We start from the raw sequence: 17,229 nt of genomic DNA, 5'->3' as shown, positions 1-17,229 counted from the left end.
TCCCTCTTGAGGATGGTTCTCTAGCCATCCTATCCTGAAAAAGGGGTCTCGCCCACACAGTCACATCATCCTTATGTATTTCCTGCACAGCCTTACCACAATCTGTCATTACCTTGTTTGTCTGAGTAAATCGCTCTACCCCCACCCCCCCGCCCCCGAGGGTAGGCTTCCCAAAGGGCTGGGCCCTGGCCTTTCTCCAGCGCCTTGAACCTGCTGAATCTCGAGACACTTCTGGAATGAATGACACGTCCGTGTCTAGCAGATATTTAAAGGCCTCTACAGCCCTCCATCCGCCTCCTCTCCCGCCCCCAGCACCGCCGCATTCTTCTCCGGAAACCATCTTAAAATCACGCGTTTTCATTTTGGAAATAAGGCTTTTCGCGTTGCCATCACACCCACTCACTCTCGCACACTCGTTCCCTACAGTCGGAACCGCTGCCCAGGCCCACTTACCCAAGCCCACTAGGCCGGACTGTTTAGGGGCGACCCAGGCAGGTGCAGCCTCGAGCGGGCGCCCGCCTCGATTCACCTTCCCGGCCTCCGGTCCTCCGCGGGATCCGAGGGGCCACCTCTAGGCCGACCGGGCCTCCGCCCACCGGAGTCGCACCTCGTCACCCTCCCTCCAGCGCGGCGCCTGCAGCTCGCTGTGGCCGCGCACGGCAGCGGAAGCACCGCTCCCGGGGCGGCGCGCAGCCGGCCGCAGAAGAACCGACCGTCCGCCGCCACGCCGGGATCCTGCCCGTCCCGCAGCGCACGCCGCCGCGGTCGCAACTGCTTCCGGGTAAGCGGGTCACCGACCCTGTGGCCCCGCCCCTCCTTGGCCTCCTTCTCCAGCCGCTCGGGCTGCGGCTCCTCCCGGGGGCCGGTTCCCGCTGTCTCTGTCTTAGCCGCCGCGCCACGGGGCCACCGGCGTGACGGACCCACCGGCGTGACGGACCCACCGGCCGCGGGCTCCGGGAGCCGCCGCGTTTAGCCCGGCCCACCTGGCCGAGAGCCTGGGACCCAATTCGCCGTCCGCGCCCCTCGCCCTCCGCTCCTCGCTTTTTGCCCGGCCGGCTCCCGGCGGCCGACCCGCGTCCCGGCCCTTCCCGGGCGGCGTCGTAGCCACAGCCCGCGCCCAGGACAGGTAAGGTCCGTCCTTCCCGCCGTCCCGGGGGCCCCTTCCCGGCCTCTGCAGCCCGTGCGACCCGCGCCGCCGCTGACCCCTGCTGGGGGCCCGGTTTCCCTGCGGGCTCTCGGGTCGCGGTCTCCCCCAGCCTACCGCGTTCGCCGGCAGCACGCCTGATTTCTAACGCGCGCCCTCGGTCTGTGCGAGGGGATGGGGTTACTCCCATTGTGGGAGAAATTGCATTGGGCCGCTGTCCCTTTGCCTCGGGTGCTCGAGGATCCTTCTTTTTCCCGGCGCGGCACTCCCTTGCTTCTGTCCCCCCTGCGAACCGTGTCAGGCCGGTGGAGGGCGTAGCATTTTTATGGGATTTTTTTTTTCTTCCTCCTTGACCCTAACTGAAGCGCGGGCTAGGAGTGTCGGGGTTAATGCTTGACTAATACGGGGTGTTATTCACACCCAGATTGTTAAGTTACACAGCTGCGGTCGGGCCTGCTTCTCTTGCCTGTGGATATCCAGGAGGAAGCAGGCGGACCTAAGGAAACGCATTTCTTTTTCTTTCTTAGAGCGGAAAAAAGTTCAAGTGTTTGCTCTACTTTTCCACTGTGGGAGATACAAATATTAGGCTGCTGAGACACGGCTAGGGAAATTCTGTATCCTAAACTTTAAGCGTTCGTAGCTCATTTTCTATGAGTTTCCATTTAATGACTCAGCATTTCTGCCTTAAACAGAAAAACTGCAGACTAGGTTAGTTGACTAAAAGATACTCTGTAGGAATAACTGAGTAGCCATTAATTTTTTATGTTATCACAATGGGAAGAGAACGTGGATGCAGTAAATGGAACCAGAGAGATGGTGAACAGGTATGGGTGGGCGAGTTCATAGTATTTAAAATAACGTGTTTTTTTTTTCAAGATAGCATTTTATATAGGGATGAATCTATACATAAAGGTTCAGTTGTTGGAGAATTCAGTATTGCAGATAAGAGTTAGTTGGCAGAGACTTGAGGTTGGCTGTGGTTTGGAAGTCTGGCAGAATTAACCCTGTTTAACCATCATCATGCTCTGTTTAACAAATATAGAGACGATGACCTAGTGTAATATTCATGTTAGAGTAAGAATTTCAGAAAGTGTGATTCATTTAGAAAGTTAGGTCACTCACTTTGTGAGTCATTGATATGGATCTTAAAATTGGAATAGAGGGAAGCAAGAAGTTTGTCACTGCCTCTTTAGATGCCTTCAGTCATTGTATATGGAGTGTTGTATTAGCTTTGTTAGGTTTGTTGCTGGATACTTATTGTCCTGAAGTATGGTAAGGAAATAAAAATGGAACTTTTGCAGAATATCTGGCTTTAGAATAGTTAGTTTCTAAGTGGATTGTTGTAATTATACCCTTCCCCCACTTTTTTTTTTTTTTTTTTTTGCCAGATGTGGGAAGATAAATGAAGGGGCCTAGGGACAAAGTAAATGTCAGTGAAAGGTATACAAAAGTTTACTGAAGAATCTACAGTATACAAAATATCCTTTCAGTGAAAGGTCTCACCTATTTTGTGAATCCTTAAAAATGTGGAATGAGACTATATTGAGTTCTTATGTAAGTTCTGTTATAGAGGAAAGTCTGTATGGAAGTTGTGATTTATTATTGGAATGAATTCATTGTAAACTAGAAATAACTTTTTATTGCTGAAATGTAATTTGATCATTTTGGCTTTAAAAATATTGTTAAGCAAAATAACCTTGAATCACAGGGTACTTGATATTCTTAGCCTTGTTTTCTTTTGCTTTTTTGGAATTCATCTTATTTTACCTTGATTTTCAAATTTAGGGAACTTTATAGTTAGTTACCAACTATAAAGTAATGGTAAGTTGGTCTTGCTTACCAGGTTCCTTTAATTATTTCACTAAATTTTGGCATCTTATTTTCTTGGATATTCACTCTTATATATAGAGTGTTCCTTAATGTTGCTTTTGATTTTTGTCTAGCAAATAGTGACTTAATTAAGAGTTTCAGTTCCCGGTAAACAGAGATTCCCTTTTGGAAAATCCCTTGTGGAAACCACCATAACTAACAGTCTTGATAAGGTAGATATGTAAGAGAAGCCTTCTTATGTCATGATTTAAGCATCTCCATAATGAAGGAAAAAAGTGATAGAAGGGTATATTTGTCAAGTAGATTGTTTTTCTCTCAAAACAAAACCAAAAACATATTTTTACTAGAAATGAGAGCTATGTCTTCCTAAGCTCTTTGTGAATTTACTGTGCTCCTAGTTTGAAAAGGAACAGAATTGAAGATGTATAGAAAAAAAAAATTCTCCTGGCAGAGTGCTGGGAATGTTGATGAGGATCATTTAAGAGGAAATACAGTTCTTCTGTCTTCACCATAGGTGCACCTACAAAATAGAGGCCATTTCATAGCCTTTTCCTTTTAAGTAGTTACTTTTTTCTGGAGACTCTGGTAGAGATGGACCTTTAACCAGGAAAATGTACCACTTTATCCAGTTTGCAAACAATAGACTTTATGACGGTTGTTCAAAACTCAACTTTTAAAACTTCAGAGGGAAGGGATTGAGCAGAATTTGCCCTGTGAGTAAAATTTTACCTTTTTCTCCATTTCTCCTTTTAAGATACTAGCTAGACTATACCTTTGGAAATGATTTTGTGTGTGTGTGTGTGTGTGTGTGTGTGTGTTGCATATTGCACTTTATTTTTAAAACTTTTTGCCTTACAAGGAATTGAACATTGGGCTAAAAACTGGGTTTAGTTTAAGTTAAACTTTTTCATTTATTCTATTACTTCTTTCTTCTGGTCGGGGGAGGGAGAAAGGATTCTATTTCTTGGGGAAACTCTGGTATTTGCTAAAGTGTCTGCTTTTGTTTTGGTCTAGTGGTACGGAGAGCAGTATATAAGAGTAAAAATTGTTGAGAAGACCTGGCATACATACAGGGAAAGAGAATGCCCACTTCATGGGTACAGTAGATGTTTGTAGGACTTCTAAAAATTGATAAAACGTTTAAAAAAAAGTGTTACATAGTGCAAAGGAAGCCTCCTCTCCACAACAGACTTCTAGCCTTCTCTCACTCCCCCATTCCCTAATCCAAGCAACCACTTTGAATGGTTTCCTGTATGTTCTCTAAATTTCTATTGCATATGTAATCTCCTGTGTTTAGGAGAACTTTCTTCTACCTTTCATTCTTATCCTTGATATATCTTAGAGATTTTTCTGTTTTAGCACATGTGTCCATCTGATTTTTAAAAAAGACTGGATGTCTTGCCTAGTTTAGATGAACCATAATTTATTCATTTTCCATGATTTATTTTTCCATTCCCTATTAAGAGACATTTAGGTTGTTTTTAGTTTTCTACAAATGTTGCTATAGTGAACAATTAGTATCTAAATCTTTGCGCTAGTCCATAAGTATGTATATAGAATATATTTCTGAAAGAGTGATTGCAAAATGGGACCTTAAGTTGTGAAGATTTATAAATTTGTTTCAACCTTACACTGGATTTATTTTATAATAGAAGTTAACTTCTTTCTTAACCTTGTAGGAGAAAGGATCTCTTACTTTGTATTCTATCTTCTCCACTTAAAAAAGATTAAAATGTAGTTTATAAGGCAATCTTAAACATTTTAGAGTGATGGGTGGTTAATTTTGTTTATACTGGTAAGGGTGAAAATACTGTAGCTTGAAGACTAGTGTTATAGACAAACCACTTCACTTTATTGGGTAATAGTTAAATGAATACTTTTGTAGTCGGTTGATTGTTTTAGGATTTTATGACCAATATCAATTAAAAATATTGTATGTAGTTTAACTTCTTGCCCTGATGAAGTCTGCTACTATATTATTAGTCACAGAAAATAGTCCACCTTCTGTCTTCCTTTATCTTCCACATCCTAGTCTATTCATAATAAAAGAAACCTCTGTAGAGTTTGAGATTCAAAACACCTTTTGCAACCCAGAGTGCTATGGATGGATTAATTTCCCAAGACAGGGGGTAGGTACAGCTTCAGTTTTTATTCTGCAAAGTGTTTGTGAGCAAATTAAGAGTTTAAAAGTTTAATTTCTGTATTATACATGACCAGGAGGAGGGGGCTTCAGGAACATTTTACCTTTGAAAATGAGAGATTCTAGAGAAAAATAAGGGGCTAACTGAGGGGCTAATGTATGATGGTGAAGTTGGAACTTGTGAGTGGCAGTGTCTCTGGCTGGTGCCCAGGGTCTATTTTGAGGCCTTGTCAGAGCTCGTCCAACAGAACCTACCACATAACTGTAATCTGCCCTGGCCCTGCTGCCAGTCAGGAAGGCCTGCGGTTTAGGAAAAGCGGCAACCATAGAAGAGTGAGCTTATAAAGGACATTTGCCTCCAGAAGATTAAGGCTAAGTTTTGGGGTGAAAATCTGCTTAGTGTGCATATCCTAGGATCATTTTTTTTTTTCTTTTTGTCTTTCTTTTTTAAGAAAAGAGCATGATTAAGGAAAACTAATGAGAAAAGTATTTCAGAAGAATGTGCAGAAGGAGGAGCACAGGATTGTACCAGTATTGATGTTATGTTCTGGGTCTAAGAGTGATTAGTCAAATGTTTTACAACAAGGGGAAACCATTACTGATACTGGCATAGGAAGGCCATGGCCCTAGTTGAACTTGTCCAGTTCAGAGACTTGTGCATGTCTTTGGATCAAAAGGACACTGGGAACGATGGGCTGTTTTATAGGATTATTTTGAGTTTGTACAGAGAACTTAGCTTCTTCCCAAATTCTCGCTCTCTTCTTCCCACAGGACTGCCACAGTCTCCTGTACATTATCATGAAGTTATCTCTTTAAAAATAACTCTAGGCTGTTACCAGATGCTATCTCTCAGGGCAGCTGCCTCTGTGTATCATGTGCTTTCTCATGAAAAACTTGGTGTTTTTTATATACTTAGTGAATGAGGCACTTGAGTTTAAAAGTTCTTTAACTGATTTCACTAGTTAGGCTAGAAAACTGTTCAAAGGGCTTTAGTACTCCACCCATTTATTCAAGGTTCCTGTCACCATATTAAACTGCAGCCTTGTATTACAGTCAAGGTTGTTTGAAGAATTCTGCACTCAGGGCAAACTTAATTTACAGATGCAAAGCCTGCAGATAGTTTCCTTTCTCTTGCTTTAGATTAGGTTGTAACGTCAAGAAATTTAATTTTTCCTTGCCCTCAGATATTTGGATTCTTTGCATTTGATAATAACGATGTATTTAGTACTGTATTGAGTATGAGGAGAAAATGTAAACTGGAGTATTTTTATTCCCCTCCCCCCCATTCCTATTATCTGGTTTATTCCTATTATCACCTCCCTGCTTCAGGTCTCAGTCTTCCTCTACCGAGAAAAAAAAAGGTGAAGATAGTGCAGAGCAGAGAGTGGAAAAGAGGTTGGGAAAATGTTGGAGTACAAATGTGTATCGGGTCATATTTGCTCAGAAACGTGAACTATTAAAACTCTTCTTTAAAAATTATAGTTCATCTTTTTCATTGTTTTCACTTTGAACCTTATATGTCTTAGTTGGTTTTTCATTATGAACACCAAAATCTTTTTTTTTTTTTTAAGATTTTATGTATTTATTCATGAGAGACAGAGAGAGAGAGAGAGAGAGGCAGAGGCAGAGGGTGAAGTGGGCTCCCTGTGGCACTCGATCCCAGCACCCTGGGATCATGACCTGAGCCCAAGGCAGATGCTCAATGGACTGAGCCACCCAGGCTCCCTGAACACCAAAATCTTAGCTAGTTTTTTTTTTAAGCTAGTTTTTTTTTTTTTTTTTAAGATTTTTATTTATTTATTTGACAGAGAGAGATCACAAGTAGGCAGAGAGGCAGGCAGAGAGAGAGGAAGGGAAGCAGGCTCCCTGCTGAGCAGAGAGCCTGATGGGGGCCTCTATCCCAGGACCCTGGGATCATGACCTGAGGAGAAGGCAGAGGCTTAACCCACTGAGCCACCCAGGTGCCCCTAAGCTAGTTTTGATATAACGTAGCTTTACTGTTTTAGGAAACTAATTTTAAAGTTACTTGTTTTGATCACTTTGTTATTCTTTCTATATCCCCCACTTTCCTAAATTGAAACATTTTAACAGCCAGGAGCACTCTTTTGGCTGTCTGTTTTCTAAGTAAAGTAGCATGTACTGTATGCAGAAGATTAAGATGTTAAAATATTTATTTCCCTGTTAAATGGTTTAAGTAATTTATAACAATAAACAATACAATTAGTAAGCATACATGTTGCTATTAAAAAAAAAGAAAAAAAAGGATTTCAGTATAGTGACCCAAGGATTATAGCATTAAAGATAGAAAAAAAAAAATTCAGTTTTAGATATCTTTTTCCCTGCCATGTATATTGCCATATCTAAGTGGTTAGTCAAAGAAATGAGAGAATCGTTGCCTGTCGTACCCAATTCACCCTTTGTTACCCATACAAGTGGGGTTTTTAAAAAAATTGTGTTAGAATATACATAATATGAAGTTTACCATTTTACAATTTTACAATTATTTTTACAATTTTACAATTACAAGTTTACCATTTTACAATTATCTTTAAGTGTACAATTCACTTTTTAAAAAAAAAGATTTTATTTATTGATGTGACAGAGACACAGTGAGAGTGGGAGCACAGGCAGGGGGTATGGGAGAGGGAGAAGCAGGCTTCCTTCTGAGCAGGGGTCCCCAACATGGGGCTTGATTCCAGGACCCTGGGATCATGACCTGAACCGAAGGTAGATTCTTAATGACTGAGCCACCCAGGCACCCCTACAATTCAGTGGTGTTAAATACATTCACACTGTTGCACAACCTTCACCATCATCCATTTCCAGAACTTTCTCATCATCTCAAGCTGAAACTCTGCGCCCATTAAAAAAATAACTCCTAGTTTCCCACAGTGCCTGGCAACCACCACTCTACTTTCTGTCTCAGTGAATTTGATTACTCTAAGTAATTCATATAAGTAGAATCATATATTTCTGTTTTGTGCCTGGCTTATTTCACTGAACACAGTGTCCTCAAGGCTTATTCAAGTTGTAGCATGCATGAGAATATACATATATTTTTAAAGATTTTTATTTATTTATGAGGGAGAGTGAGGACACAAGCGGGGAGGAGGGGCAGAGGGAGAGGAAGAAACAGAATCCCTGCTGAGCAGGGAGCCTGATGCGGACCCTTCCCAGGATGCCAGGATCATCACCAGAGCTGAAGGTAGACAGCTAACTGACTGAGCCACCCAGGTGCCCACACACATGAGAATTTAAGTCCTTTTTAAGGCTGAATAATATATTCCATTGTATATATATTCCATGTTCTGTTTATCCCTTTGTCCGTTGATGGACACTGGATTAGCTTTTACCAAATTGTGAATAATGCTGTTGTGAATAATGCTGCTACCTGAACACAAGTGTATAAATACCTGTTTTGAGTCCCTGCTTTCATTTCTTTTGGGCGTATACCCTTAAGTAGAATTGTTAGATTATATAGTAATTCTATGTTTAATTTTTTGAGGAATTGCCATACGCATTTTCCATAGTGGCTGATTATTTTACAGTCTTACTAGCAGTGTACGGGGGTTCCAGTTTCTCTGCATCTTTGATACACTTGTTATTTTTAACATAGTAGGCATTCTAATGAGTGTGGGTGGTGTCTCATTGTGGTTTTGATGTGTATTTCCCTAATAACTAGTGATGTGGAGCATCTTTTCATGTGCTCATTGGCCATTTATATGTCTTTGGAGAAAACTGTTCAAGTCCTTTGTCTATATTTGAACTGGGTTGTTTTTTATTGTTGTTACTGAGTTTTTAGGGGTTCTCTATCTATTCCAGAGATTAACCCCTTATTAGATGTATAATTTGTAAATATTTTCTCCCATCCTGTGGGTCACTTTTTTTTCCTCTTGATATGGCCCTTTGATGCACAAAGTTTTTACTTTGATGAAGTCCAATTTATCTACTTTTTTTGTTGTTGTTATTGTTGTCTGGGCTTTTGGCATTATATTCAAGAAATCCAAAGTCATAAAGCTTTTTATGTGTGTTTTCTTCAAAAAGTTTTGTAGTTTTAGGTTACACTTATTTCTTTGATCTACCCTGAGAGTTATTTTTGTTTGTGGTGTATGCCAGTAAGGCACTGTTTTGGTTATAGTAACCAGCTTTCTGGTTCAGTTTTGAAATCAGGAAGTGTGATACCTCCAACTTGTTCTTTTTCAAGATTGTTTTGGCTGTTCATGATCCCTTGAGATTCCATATGGATTTTATTTTAGGGAGGGGTTTTTCTATTTCTACAAATAGAATAGGTTTACAAATAGGTTTTTCTATTTCTACAAAAAATGTCATTAGGATTTGATAGAGAGTGTATTGAATCTGTAAATGGCTTTGGGTAGTATTGACATTTTAACAGTGTTAAGTCTTCCAGTCCTTGAACAGGGGGTGGCTCTCCGTTTATTTATATCTCCTTTAATTCCTTCAGCAATGTTTTGTAGTTTCCTTGGTTAAGTTTTTTCCTAAGTATTTTATTTTTGATCTTTATACATGGAATTGTTTTCTTAATTTCTTTTTGGGTTATTCGTAGTTAGTATATAGAAATGCAACTGGTGTGTGTGTGTGTGTGTGTGTGTGTGTGTGTTGATTTTTTTTTATCCCTGTACCTTTGCTGAATTTATTCATCCAAAACTTTTTTTCATACAAAGTTTTAAAAGCTGTTGCATTTGTCTTCTGTGTTGTGTAACAAGTTACACAAATTTAGAGTTTAAAATAACACACATTTATTTTCCTGCAGTTTCTGTGGGGCAGGAGTCGGAGTATGGCTGAGCTGGGTCCTCTGCATAGGGTCTCGTGAGGCTTTAATCAAGGTGTGTGTAGCTGGGTGGAATTCTCTTTTGGAGACTTACATGATAAAAATCCATCTCCCTGCTCACTGAGATTTTTGGCACATTAGTTTATTTGTGGTTTTAGGACTGAAGCTTCTTGCTCATTGAATGTTGCTTTAGGATAACTAAAGGTTATGTAGAGGCTGTCTTCAGATTCCTAAAGGCTGCTCTCAGCTCTTGGAGGCAACCTGAATTTCTTGGCCTTGTGGTATTTTCTGATACGGCCCTTTGGTCAAATCATTAAGGAGAGCCTAGAGCAAGTCTGCTGGCTGGCTAGTCTTATATAACATAACATAATCATGGGAATGACATCTCATAACCTTTGTCATATTCTGTTGGTTAGAAGCAAGTCACAAGTCTTGGCCACATTCTTTGGGAGGTGTTTACACAAAGGTAGGAACAGAAGGGGGGGGGCGGATAACAATACCTTAGAGTCTGTCTGCCATAGATGATTACAAAATAGCACATACTTTATAAACCTATTTTTTCTTTAAAAAACATATATGTGCAGTTAAAAGAAGTATCTTACAAAATAGCACATACTTTATAAACCTGTTTCTCTTTGAAAAACATGTGCAGTTAACTATGTATTACTCTTGTTTTTTATTGTTAATTTTCTGTTTCTTCATTATTCCCCCTTCTCCTCTCTGCAACATTCCAGTGTTGCAATTTTAAATCAATAGTTGGTGTTTTCATTATAACTAAATAAATATTATTTACTGCTCAGCCAAGTATTGTGCCATGATTATTTTCTTTCTTGTTTAATTAACTCAGTTTTTCCAGGGGGGCTGCCAGGGGGTTTCCTTTCTTTGCTTAGTTTTCTCTTCACCTTATTTTTTTAAACCAAATGCTCCAACATTCTTTTCAAGTCCTTCATCCTATCTGTCTAATTTATTTAGTTTATTTGTGAAACATATAAAACAAAAATACAGTTTGAAGAAGAACAATAAAATGAGCATCTATGTCTCACTACCTAGGTCAAGAAATGAACGCTACAATTATCCTAGAAGTTCCTACACATACTCTTTAATGTACCTCTTCCTCTTTAGGCAATCAATGCCATTTTACATGTTAATCACTCTCTTGGGACTATTCCTTGCCCAACTGTGCTGTCTCACTTTCCGTACATGTATTTCTAATCAATATGTGGTTCACTTTTGAAAAGTGAAATAGTTCTTCCACCTTTTTGCATTTATTAGTTAGGATAGACTTACCTACTTTGACAAACAAGCTACCCCCAAATTTCAGTGGTTTAACACAGTTCAGGGATATGTCTCACATCTCTGTCGGTTGTGAGTTGGGAAGCAGTGGTAAAGGAGTAGTCACCAGATGAAAGGAGCCTGAGTCCCTGGATGACTCTTCAACAAACTACTCCTTTGATTTTCTCTTTTATTTCGTGAAGCATATCCTCTAGTAGCTTATTGACAAAGGGCATAAAAGAAGTAAATATTTGAGGCCTCAAATGTCTAAAAATGTCTTTAATCATCAGGTATGAGAAATAGAACGTTTTGACTGGGCATAGGCTATTTATAGGTTGTCTGTAGTTTTCCTTTAGAAGTTTGAAGGCATCTATACAGTGATTGTCCTCTTTCCAGAATTACCTTTTTAAAAAAAGATTTTATTTGAGAGAGAAAGAACAGTATGGGAGGAGGGGCAGAGGGAGAGAGAGAGAGAGCATCTCAAGGAGACTCTGTGCTGAATGGGGTGCCCTATGTGGGACTCCAGCCCACCACCCTGAGATCATGACCTTAAGCCGAACTCAAGAGTTGGTCACTCAGCTGACTGAGCCACCCAGGTGCCTCATTACAAGAATTACTTTTAAAAGTTTAAAACCATTCTATTTGTTAATTCGTTCTATGTAACCTTATTTTCTCACCCATGGAAATGTGTAAAGTCATCTTTGTCTTCAGTGTTTGAAATTCACTGTGGTAATTCACTATGAAATACTTCGGTGTGGACTCAGGACTTACGTTGAGCATTCTGTGGGCCCTTTGAGTCTGGAGAAACTTATGTCTTTAACTTCTGGAAAGTAATTAATGATATTGTTCTCTTTGTGTGTGTGTGTGTGTGTGTGTGTGTGTGTGTGTGTGTGTGTGCTTGCGTGCGTGCAGTAGGCTGTGGGGGATGAGCAGGTTTGGGAGGAAGGATGGTCAGTTTGTCTTTATTTGTACAAAAAGGAGCCACCCAAATGTTGATGTTAGGTCTTTTATGAGCAGAAGTCATGTGTCTAAAGTGGAGCTCATTGCATGTGGCTTTAGATTGGTTGGCACTTGGATTAGCTACTCTCAGAGCTGTGCTGTTAGTTTGCTCCTCTCGAATTATTCCCTTGTGAACATTGTACTTGCATTGCATTATATCTTGTTGACTTCCTTTTATGGGCCTGACTGGTATCTTGCCTACCATTTCAGAGTATTACTTTGCCCTTTCTAAGACAGGTTTAAGCTGTCTTACCTGGCTAACATGGCTCAAGAGAGGGGAAATGTTGGCTTCTCCCTTTATGCTATAAAAGTATCTCATGGCACTATTTTATTTTCCAGTGAGTGGAAGGATTCATAGAATAGAGGTCTTCAAGGAAAGCTGATAATTTGAAAGGATTTCACCTTGATTATAAAAAGCTGTAGACTTAAAAATTGTTGTTTTTCCCCAGGAATTTAGAGGACGTTAATGCTTGCTTCTTTGTTTTAATTTTGACCTGTTGATTCAAGTTAGATTTTTAATTTTAAAAGTTAATCCAGGGGTGTTCATTCTATTTAAAATTAGCAATGTGTTTTTCACTTACTTAAAATGTCATTATGCCTGTAAAAGTGATGGTCACTATGAAATTTGTTAGGAAATTACAGTTTTACCAGAGATGACCAACATAAATTTTTATAGTTCTACTTTGCAATTGCCCTGACAGTCTAAATGAATCTTTCCCCTTTATCAGTTCATTAATATTGTTTCAAAGTTGGTTTTTCTTGTTAACTTTGTATTTTTGTACTATGAAGTAACCCATAATTGTAGATTTTAGCTTAAATAATTTTTTTGATAAAGTGATTATCAGTAGTATATAAAGCTTAAGAAAAAGGAAGATTCTTTTTATACAGATTGTCTTTGTTCTTTATTTGTATCTATGAAGTTTTACATATTTGCAGTCATACTTTACATGGCATTTTGTTATCTTTTTGTACCTTATAGGCATATCAAATGTGTCCTTGTCTTTGTTTCCTTCCTATGAGTTTTTTCCTGCCACAATTTATTATATTGTTGACTGGCCTTGACTTAAAACTGTTGTTGTCAATTTGGATCATTTAAAGTTTTATCTTTGGTTTTACTATAGACTAACAAAAAATTAAAATGATAATATTTATTAATATAATTTTTCCTCTTGTTGCATTATATTCTATTTTATTTTTGTTACTAGAATATAGTTAATATAAATATTGCCAGTAGAGTTCATTTTAATCAGAAGGAAAGCCTAAGGTTTAAGGCTAATTTAAGTTATTTTTTTCCTTTGGCACTTAATTCTGGTTCCATCTATTTTATTATTAGTAACAGAGGTTAGTTACTTGCTTCTATCATGTTAGTTTTGATTTTCATTTCTTTCAGTGGAAGAAGTGTTTCAGTAATAATTCTGTATACCCCAGATAGAAAACACACCCTTGTATAATTCAGTAAAAGGACTTCCAGTTCCTTTTATTTTTGCTACATACCTAGTAAATTGGAAATAGTGAAAAATGCCTTCCCACTAAGTATATAGGTGTGGTGTTGGATTATATTTGTGTTTGAAAATATGCAATTCCCATGCCCACCCATGGCTCAACTAAGATTAACCTTAACCATGGGATTTGCTTCTGAATTTTACTTTACTGCCTTCTCTTTTGCTTATTGTGATTTTAGATGTTTTGTTTTTTGGTGTTGGTGATAACAGTACATTTCCATAGCATTTTACACTTTATGGAAGCTTTTTTTTTTTTAAAGATTTTATTTATTTATTTGTCAGAGAGAGAGCGTAAGTGCGCAAAAGCGGGGGTAGTGGCAGGCAGAGGGAGAAGAGGAACTCGATTCCAGGACCTGAGGACCTGGGATCATGACCTGAGCAGAAGGCAGATGCTTAACCGACTGAGCCACCCAGGCTTCCCAATAGAAACTTTTATATCCACTTGACCGAGGAATAAATTTACTAAAAGAAGTGTAAGAATTCACTGAAAGCCACAAAACAGTGGAATGAAATTAAAGATCTGAATAAATGGAAAGACATCCTATGTTAATGGATTGGAATCAATATTGTTAAGATGGCTGTATTTCCCAAAATTATCTATAGATTCAGTGTAATCTCTATCAAAATTCCAGCTGCCTCTTTTTTTTAATTGACATGCCAATCCTAAAATTTATATGGAAATATAAAGGACTTAGAATAGCCAGTAAAATCTTAAAAAGAACAAAGTTGAAAGACACACTCTTCCCAATTTTGAAACTTGCTGCAAAGCTAGAGTAGTAATCAAGACAATGTGATACTGACAGAAGGATTTCTGTATCTATTTATAGATTTATATAGACTTATGTAGATAGATCAATGGAATAGAATTGAGGGTCCACACATAAACCCTTATTTTTATGGTTGATTGGTTTTTGACTAGGCTGCCAAGGTCATTTAGTTGTGGAAAGAATAGTCTTTTCAACAAATGGTACTGGAGCAAGTGGATATCCACTGACAAAAGGATGATGTTGCTACCCTGCCTCATACCATATATAAAAATTAACTCAAAATGGATTATAGACTTGAAAGTAAGAGCTAAAATTGTAAAATTCTAAGAAGAAAGCATAATAAATTCTTGAGGTTTTGGGGTAGGCGATGCTTTCTTAGAAATTACATCAAATGGGAGTGCCTAGGTGGCATAGTTGGTTGTATTGGACTCTTGGTTTCCACTTAGCTCTGATCTCAGGGTTGTGGGATTGAGCCCTGTGTTGGGCTCTGTGCTCAGGCGTGGAATCTGCTTGGAATTCATTCTGTGTCTCCCTCTGTCCCTCCCGCTTCTGCTCTCTTTCTCTTTTTCTTTTTAAAGAATAAGCAAATAAATCTTTAAAAAAAATGACATCAAATGAAACAACAAAAGAAAAAATAGGTCTTTCCTCTTGCAGGCCTGCCCTCTCTCCGTCCCTCTGCTACCACTTTGCTCTTGCCCCTGTCCTTCCCCCTTCATTTTTTTCTCTTTTAGTCAGCAATTGAAGCATTCTCTCCTTTGCCCATAGTCTTTCTAATGTCTACATAACTATTGGTATTCTTCCATACTGTGATGACCTCTACCTTCCTTTCTGGTTTCAAATCAAGATTTTTTTTTTAAAGATTTTATTTATTTATTTGACAGAGAGAGATCACAAGTAGGCAGAGAGGCAGGCAGAGAGAGAGAGGGGGAAGCAGGCTCCCTGCTGAGCAGAGAGCCCGATGCAGGACTCAATTCCAGGACCCTGAGATCATGACCTGAGCTGAAGGCAGAGGCTTAACCCACTGAGCCACCCAAGCGCCCCTCAAATCCAGATTTTTTTTAATTGAAATTACCAGTTCCCATGCTTTTCGTTCACTTATTCATCTGCCTTTCTCATCTAGTTATTTTTTTCCAACACTTTATTATACACATTTTGCAACTTACAGAGAAGTTGAAAAGAGTTCTACTATACACATTGATGTACTTACTACTTGGAGTCCACTGTTAATATTTTACTGCATTTGGGGTGCCTGGGTGGCTCAGTTGGTTAAGTGTCTGCCTTCGGCTCAGGTCATGATCCCAGGATTCTGGCATCTAATCCTACATCAGGCTCCTTGCCCATTGGGGAATCTGCTTCTCCTCAGCTTGCTGCTCCCTCTGCTTGCTTGTGCTATCTGTCTGTAGAGAAAAAAAAAAAAGAATCAATGATAAAAAGATATGCACAGATCTTAAGTGTACCATTTAATGATTTCTCTCTTCTAAGTCAGTTGTGTTCTCATGAGAGAACTAACTCCCATTATAAGGCCACACTTCTAAAACTTGTGTGTTCATTTGGAATTTCAAAAATGGACTTTGAATGCCAGAAAGTACCTTAAAAATTTCTTTTTAATTTTTTATTATGTAAATGTGCTACATAGTGTGATGATTATAGTTAAGGTATTTTTATTTTTTTTCTAGATTTTTCCATGCTTCTGCAAATATTCTTAGAATTGCTAATGATAATCACATAACGCATGCTGCAGGAAGTAACTTGAGGATGTTTTTGTTTAGTTAAAAGTGCAAGAATTTAAAGACAGGCCAGGATTGCCCTTTTGTCTACTTCATAAACTGAATATGTAAAAGAGGTAGTTAATTCAAGACACTTCAAACATTTATGGAGTGCTTTCTAAGTACCTGAACTCACTTGAGCTCCGATTAACCATGTTGGACAGTTGTGTCTGCTCTGTAAGTGAAGAAACCAAGCCTCAGGTAGGGGAAATGGCAGTGCAGCAGTTGAACTCAGATCCTCTCACTTTAACTTTGGTCCATTGGGAACAGCTGCAGTCCCACTCGGTCTTTAGTTCAAGTGCCATTCCAGATAGTGCGATTTGCTGATGAATAAAGACCAAACGTTTTATTGCATAGACTAATGTTAACTGTAGTGATGACTGATGCAGAGGCTTATACCAATATTTTGAGTTCCCCATGATGAAATACTCAGATATAGAGAACTGCAACTATTGGGATCCAGACAGAACTCTGCAAGTGTGCTATATTTAGAATGTGACTTACTGATGCTACTTACCCATTCTATTCTCACAAAAATGAACAATATCATGATTGAAGTGCCACTTAATGTGGCAAAATGCCTATTTTTCAGAAATATATTAAGTGAGAAACTAATTGGAGAAAAGAAAGCCTTGTTGGTATATCTATTGTGGAAGGTTTCTATTTCACAACATCCTTCAAGCTACTTCCCTTCTTTCCCTTAGGTAGACAGATCCTTATTGACAAAATCTTCTGGAGAAAATCAGCTTGACATTGTTCGGGTAATGGGCCTGACAAAATTTGGGCAGTTTTGTTTTTGTCAGTGGATGTAAAGGTTTAGCTCTTAGTTTGGCCAATACCACCAAGGAAAAGCTCCAAGAGATGAACACAGCTCTTGAAGAAAAGTATTCATGAGGAATCCTCCTTGTGATAGCAACTTACTGAAAGTCCTTTAGGATCAGAAACTGGAAATAATCTGTTTCAGATCAACTTTTGAGTCTATAGCCTTATTTTTGTCATTTTGAAGATAGACTGCATAGG

At 39.1% G+C, this 17,229-nt stretch overlaps 1 protein-coding gene across 3 annotated transcripts in view; it reads left to right on the top strand.

Moving 5' to 3' along the window:
* The first annotated feature begins 866 nt into the window (after window positions 1-866).
* The window catches only part of LOC111159092 (LRR binding FLII interacting protein 2), a 105,417-nt gene continuing 89,054 nt past the window's right edge, over window positions 867-17,229 (top strand). For all 3 annotated transcript variants that reach the window (XM_022521492.1, XM_022521491.1, XM_022521490.1), the window contains exon 1: window positions 867-1,126. The gene's annotated coding sequence lies outside the window, so the exon portion shown is untranslated. The remainder of the gene's footprint in view (window positions 1,127-17,229) is intronic.

Source organism: Enhydra lutris, unplaced genomic scaffold (assembly GCF_002288905.1).
Source record: "Enhydra lutris kenyoni isolate GAN:26980312 unplaced genomic scaffold, ASM228890v2 scaffoldscaffold66, whole genome shotgun sequence".
Taxonomy (NCBI): domain Eukaryota; kingdom Metazoa; phylum Chordata; class Mammalia; order Carnivora; family Mustelidae; genus Enhydra; species Enhydra lutris.
This window is presented reverse-complemented; position numbering and strand designations above follow the sequence as displayed.